The 6,506-nt window shown below is 34.7% G+C and overlaps 1 pseudogene; it reads right to left on the bottom strand.

Moving 5' to 3' along the window:
* Nucleotides 1-4,510: 4,510 nt before the first annotated feature.
* Nucleotides 4,511-5,437, bottom strand: LOC103750922 (annotated as a pseudogene).
* Nucleotides 5,438-6,506: the final 1,069 nt, after the last annotated feature.

Genomic DNA, 6,506 nt, shown 5'->3' on the forward strand with positions numbered 1-6,506 from the left:
TGTTTCAACTTTCAAGTACATTATGGGTCTATTCAAACTGTTGATCTCTTCTTGGTTTAGATATCTATACACTTCATTTAGGTTTTCAAATGGAATACCGTATAAGTTGGTAAAGTACTCCCTTATCCTTTTCTCAAACATTTGTTGCCTATTCTGATAGTTCCCCTTTTGTCTCTTATTTTATTGTTTGGAAATTTCATTGTCTTTCTTTTGGTTAACTGGGATGTGAATCTATCTTGTTTTGATTTTCAAAGAACTAGCTCTTAGATTCATTGATTCTTTCTATTGTTTTCTTTTTCTATTTCATTACTTTCTGATCTGATTTTTGTTATTTCTTCTTTTCTGCTGGGCTTGGATTTAACGTGTTCTTGCTCTTTTCCAGTCTTTGGTTGCAACCTTAAGTCATTTATTTGTGCTCTTTCTAATTTTTTAATGTAGGTACTTAAAGCTATAAACTTCCCTGTTAGGACTGCTTTTAAATTTCACAGAGCTTTGGTTGTGTTTTATTACCCTTTTCATTTAGTTCCAGGAATACTGATTGATATTTCTTTCTTAATTTCTTCTTTGACCCATTCATCATTCAGAAGTGTGTTGTTTTATCTCCATGATTTTTTTGCACTGACCAGGGCTTATTTCATTGTTGATTTTAAGCTTTACTGTATTGTGGTCTGATAGAGAGTCTGGAATTTTTTGTATTTGTTGAGTTCTGGTTTTGCCCTAGCATATAACAAATTTTAGAGAAATTTCCATGGCCTGCTAAGTACAAAATTCATTGTTTGATGCTTGGTTGGAATATTCAGTATGTATCTGTCAGGTCCATTTGATGTATATTAACATTTAATTCAGATGTCTCTCTGTTTACTTTGTCCAGGTGACCTGTCTAATGGAGACAGTGCGGTGTTGAAATCCCCTACTTTACATTATTGGGGTTCATTTGTATCTTAAAGTCCTGTAGTACTCTTTTAATAAAATCGAGTTCATCAGAGTTTGGTGTATATATGTTCATCATTATAATATCTTCTTTCAATTGTTCCTTTGATCAGAATGAAGTGACTTTATTAGCTTTAGTTTGAACTCTATTTTGTCAGATATTAGAACTGCAGCCCCTGCTTGTTTCTTCATGCTATTGAAATATTCTTTTCTATCTTTTCACCTTAATATTCTTTTTGATATTTTTAACTTAAGGTAGTGCCTTTCCTAGAAGGTGAAATTGGTTTCTGGTAGGAAACAAAAGGATGGATTGCTTTTCTTTACTTTTTTTATTTTGAGACAGGGACTCCCTGTAACCCCAGCTGGACTGGAATTCTCAATGTATACAAGGTTGCCCTCGATCTCACAAATATCCACCTGCCTATGCCTCTCAAATGCTAGGATTAAAGATGTGCACCACTACACCAAGCTTGGATTTGTTTTTTAATGCATTCAACTAGCCTGTGTCTTTTGACTGTGGATTTCACACCATTGTTATTTAAAGTTATTGTTGAAAAATAATCAGGGGTTGACATCATTTTGATTTAAGTTTTCACTCTTAATTTAATTTTTTCCCACAATTATACCTTCATTTAGTTTCTTTTTGTTGCCCCTGAGTATAGCTGTTCCTTTCTCCATTCTTTGTATTGCTTCAAGTATTCTCTGAAGTGCTTGTTTTGTGGAATTGTATTCTTTCATCCTATTCATGCCTTTGAAGATTTGTTTGCTTTCTCTTTCAACTATAATATTAATATTTGCTGGGTAATGTATTCTGCTTTTGTATCTGTTGTCTTTTATAATTGGTAATACATTGATCCAGTTTCTTCCAATTTTCATGCTTTGCATTGATAAACCAACTGTAATTCTGATGGATTTTCCTTCATGTGTGAGTTGTTTTTCTTTTGCAGCTTTCAGTATTCTCTCTTTGTTCTGCACATTTAGTGGTTTGCTATGATATGCTGTGGGGAGTTTCTTTTCCGTTCCTGTCTATTGTGTGTTCTATGTGTTTCTTTTATTTGTTTCAGCATATCTTTCCTTAATTTGGGGAAATTCTGTGCTAGACTCCTGTTTAAGATCTGTTCAATTAAATTAACTGAGTTTCTTTTCTCCACCTATCACGTTAGTCACTTTCTGTTGCACTGATAGAAACACTGATCAAAGCAATTTAATGAAAGAAGAGTTTACTCGTGCTTTTGGTTCCAGGGAATTATAGTCCTTCATGTTGGGATGTATGATGGCAGGAGGTGGTCGGAGCAGGAGTAGAAGTTAAGCTCTCACATCCGCCAATTGGCACAGGAAGCTAGTGAGTGGCTGGAGATCTGGCAAGACTTAAGAACACTCTAAGCCCATCCCCAGTGACGTGCTTCCTCCAATATAGCCACACCTTCTAAGATCTCCCAAATCAGCGCTACCAACAGAGGACAAAATGTGAAACTATTTGGAGCCTATGGGGGACATTTTCATTCAAACCACCATACCTATAATACATAGACTTGTTCTTTTCATCATGCCCTACATTTCCTGAATGGTTATTACTCCTTTACTTAAAAATTTTCATAATCTTTGCTTGAGCATGCCAGTTCTTCAACTTTATTATTCATTGTTGGCATTCTGTTTTCCATTTCATTCATGCTATTGGTGAGGCTATCTCCTGATGTTTCAAATTGAATCATTGATTTATTTTTCTTTTCATTCCCTTCTTCATTTCAGCTTGGGTTTCTTCAATATTTCTATCTCTTTTGTGAATTCAGTCAGAGGTTTATCCCTGTCTTCTTTTAGTTCTTTGATTTGTTTGTGTGTTCTTTAAATTCATTGAATTCTTTGATCAGATTTATGATTGTTCATTTAAATTTAGTTTCCCTGGTTATTTATACTGGGTTCTCCTTTTAGAACCTTTTATACTGCTGCTGGTCTGTGACGGGAACATACTGTTTTGGTTTCCCTATTACTTTTCCATTGTGATTTTGCACATGAATATCTTATTTTTGTGATTCTGGTATGAAATTCAAGTCTTCCTTTGCTGAGTGGAAATCTGCTTGCTTTCATTATTGGTGTACCTTGGTTGTTTTTTTATTGGGTATGTAAAGCTGGTTGGTCTGGGCTTTGAGTTCTCTCCAATTTTATACTGGAGGAAACAAATGGTTTCAGCCCAACGTGAGGAGCTCCTGCAGAAGCCAAAGTCAGGCTCCAGCCAGGTACTCTCACGTTTCCTCCTAAGGTTTGTACTACTACTAGCTGACAATCTCAGCACAATTTGAGAAGCTCACTAAGGGGACAGTGGATTTAGGAATTCTCAGGCAATCTGCAAGCATCTGGGCCCCTATGAAAGGGCAGAGAAGATTAGACCTGGAGTGGTGAGATGGACTGTAGGTATTCCCAATGTAGGGGGATTGGAACTGCCTGCTTTGGGAAAGGTCACCTCTGCAGAAGACAGATCCAGGAACTGGCTTACATAAAAAAAAAAAAATAGTGCCTTCATATAGTAGCAGTCTGCTAAGGTTTGGACCAGTACTGTAGGGCAGAGAATTCAGTGGGAGGTGACACACATCATCACAATATAGTGAGTTGGGTAGTCTTCTAAGGTCTGTTTGCACCATAATTTTTCTTGTTCCACAAGTGTTACTAATATGAATTATACTGGTCAGAATATCATTATGGTTTATGCTCAGCTGCTCTAAGAAATTCTGATTTTAACTTAATTGGCACATATGCTTTAATTTTATTTTTTTTAATGAAACGTCAGTTTGTTACTAAAAACCAATTCAGTATAAATATTGCCTAAGAGAGTTCTCACAACCATTTTGGTATTATTGAGATATATCAAAAAGGGAAGGATTAATCAATTAATATTACTCCAATAGTTATTAGTATGTAAAATATGTAGAATTCATTGGTAGGGTACAACAAGGGTTTTTATTTTTAAAAGAAAGCATTTATTTAATGAAAATCAATACTTTTTAATATCTACAAGCCAACACTGAACTCACTTTATTCAAGAATGAATACAATGCACAAAATGTATGCTTACATTTTAAAAACTGGCAATTTTATCTTCAGGATCTTAGCAGAAGTCATTTGAAACAAAAGAGAGCACAGTTGCTCTCTTTAATGAACAAGGACTCTTTTTGCTGCTCCAAGGCCAGTCAGTGTCAGAGCCCATCTCTTTTCATAAGACACAGGTTCTCATCAGCTCTGATAGTTCAGTGTTGACACTGAACCACACACTGGCAAGAGTAGGTCCCTGTGAAATCAAGAAACAAGAAAGTTGCAAAGATTAGACATGACCATGAGTTTTTATGGTGCTTGACGACCTTGGCCAGTGTGTAAGAGTCAGACTCCCCACCTTCCTAATTTTGATTGTGCAAACATTTATTATTCACTGTACAAACATTTGCTATTCAATTGCTATTGGGAACTTCTGTTCCATATATGTCAGAATAATAGTAAATACAGGTATTGACATGTAGAACAATAATGTTCGGTTAACCTTAAGATACAAACACATGATTAATTATGCTCATGTATTTACTACAAGAAGACACTATTTTTTAAGTAATAATTTTCTCAGTGCTGTAATAACTTCCTTGTTCCTAAGGCTGCATAACATGGAGTTGAACATGAGGGCCACAATAGCATAGAACAGGTTGCCTACAAACTTTCAGACAGAGCAGTTTGTCAGTACCTGGAGAATGAGTGGATTTTGGGCTTAAATAAGAAATGGTAATATCCATAAAACAAAATGACTATCAGTAGGAGGGAAGAACCTTTGGAGAAGGCTTTAGCCTGTCCTTTGACTGTTGGCAACCTCAGAATGGTGGCAATGATTTTGCTCTAAAAAGCAGGAACCAGTATGAAAGGGACAACACCAACCACCATGACAGTCACATAGACAGTTCATGTACTGAAATGTCCCCACAGGCCAGCTTGAGAACAGGGCGTACATCACAGAAGTGGTCTATTCTAGTAGAATTGCAGAAGTGCAGAGAGAATATCTGACAGGTTTTCCCTAACTGGACTGGCATGCCACCAAGCCAGGAGCCCACTGCCAGCTGTATGCACTTTGTTGAGTTCATGACAACAGGATAGAGTAGAGGTTTACAGATGGCCACATTGCAGTCCTAGGACATCACAGTCAGGAGGACTGACTCGGTTGTTCCCAACATAAGGAAGAAACACATTGTACCACACAGGCCATTATAGAAATATGTCTATCTTGAGTCCAAATGTTGAACAAAATCCTAGGAACAGTGATGGTAACATAGCAGATTTCTAGAGATGAAAAGTATGCCAGAAAAAAATACATCAGTTTCTGCAACACAGGGTCGAGGCAATTCCCAGCTAAGATAATCATATAAATGATGGAAAACACCCCAGATAGGAGCGCTTGGAGGTTAGGAAGGTCAGAGAATCCCAGCAAGAGGAGCTGCATCACTGTGGAAACACTGTCTTCTGTCTTCATCTCTTCATGTTTTATCTGTGTGGAGTGTTTATAAGGAGTAGATGTCATTTCTGATTTTGGCATTTGTTGTCATATATATATATAATCCAAGGACAGCTATATTCTATATTTGTCTTTATGATAATAAATAAAAAACTGTAACTTCTGTTTCTCAAAAATAATAAATATGCTTTTAATTATTAGTGAATATACATATGCAATTTAGTCTTATATTTCTGATGTATATATTTATTTTTATTGGATAATGCATTAATTTAAATTTTATAACTGCTCTCCTTGACAAAATAAGAATTAATATTCAACTATAATATTGACACCTTTTCTTTTGGACATATTTCTGCCCTATTTCAAAGCTGTTTTCCTATGATTACAAGTACAAATCTTACTTTTTGTTCAAATAAAGATTTTCTATGCCCTTTTTAAGATTTTTAAAAAATGAATATTATATTTTCCATATTTGTACTATGGAAACTCCCATTTTCTCAGTTTTTATGTGTTTTATATCTGAATACTATCATTACTAAAAAATTACTAAACTGTATGAAATAATATTTAATTCAAAATTCTGTTTTTATTTCAATATGAGATGTATTTAATAAACAATCATAAATTTGCTTCAATTTTAAGCTAGGTAATAAATCTCTGAGCTCTTTATTTTTTCTTTATAAAATTTCAGTGCTTCATTCAAAAAAGTATGCACTTGAAGTATTTACTGTGTAATCAATGCATACTCTAGAACATCGATCTGTGATTATCTTAAATATACCACCTCTTAATTAATTTTGGATTCAAGTTGAAGAGCACATACCTGCCTGAACAGTCCTGATACTCTGACAATACTTTTTCATGAAAGAAAAATGTAATTATTTTTATTTTCAATATGGGATGACTTTTACAATATAGTTATATATTGGAAAAGTTAATTTTACCTAACTTTACACCTAAAAATTATGGTTATTTATAATGTAGGAAAAATTCACAGCTTTTGTCAATGTAATATTGCCTCCTATTATTGGTCACCATATTTCAACCATATTTCCAAACATTTTCCCTATGGTCGTCACTTCAAATTTTATAT

Source organism: Nannospalax galili, unplaced genomic scaffold (assembly GCF_000622305.1).
Source record: "Nannospalax galili isolate Female #2095 unplaced genomic scaffold, S.galili_v1.0 scaffold2127, whole genome shotgun sequence".
NCBI lineage: Eukaryota > Metazoa > Chordata > Mammalia > Rodentia > Spalacidae > Nannospalax > Nannospalax galili.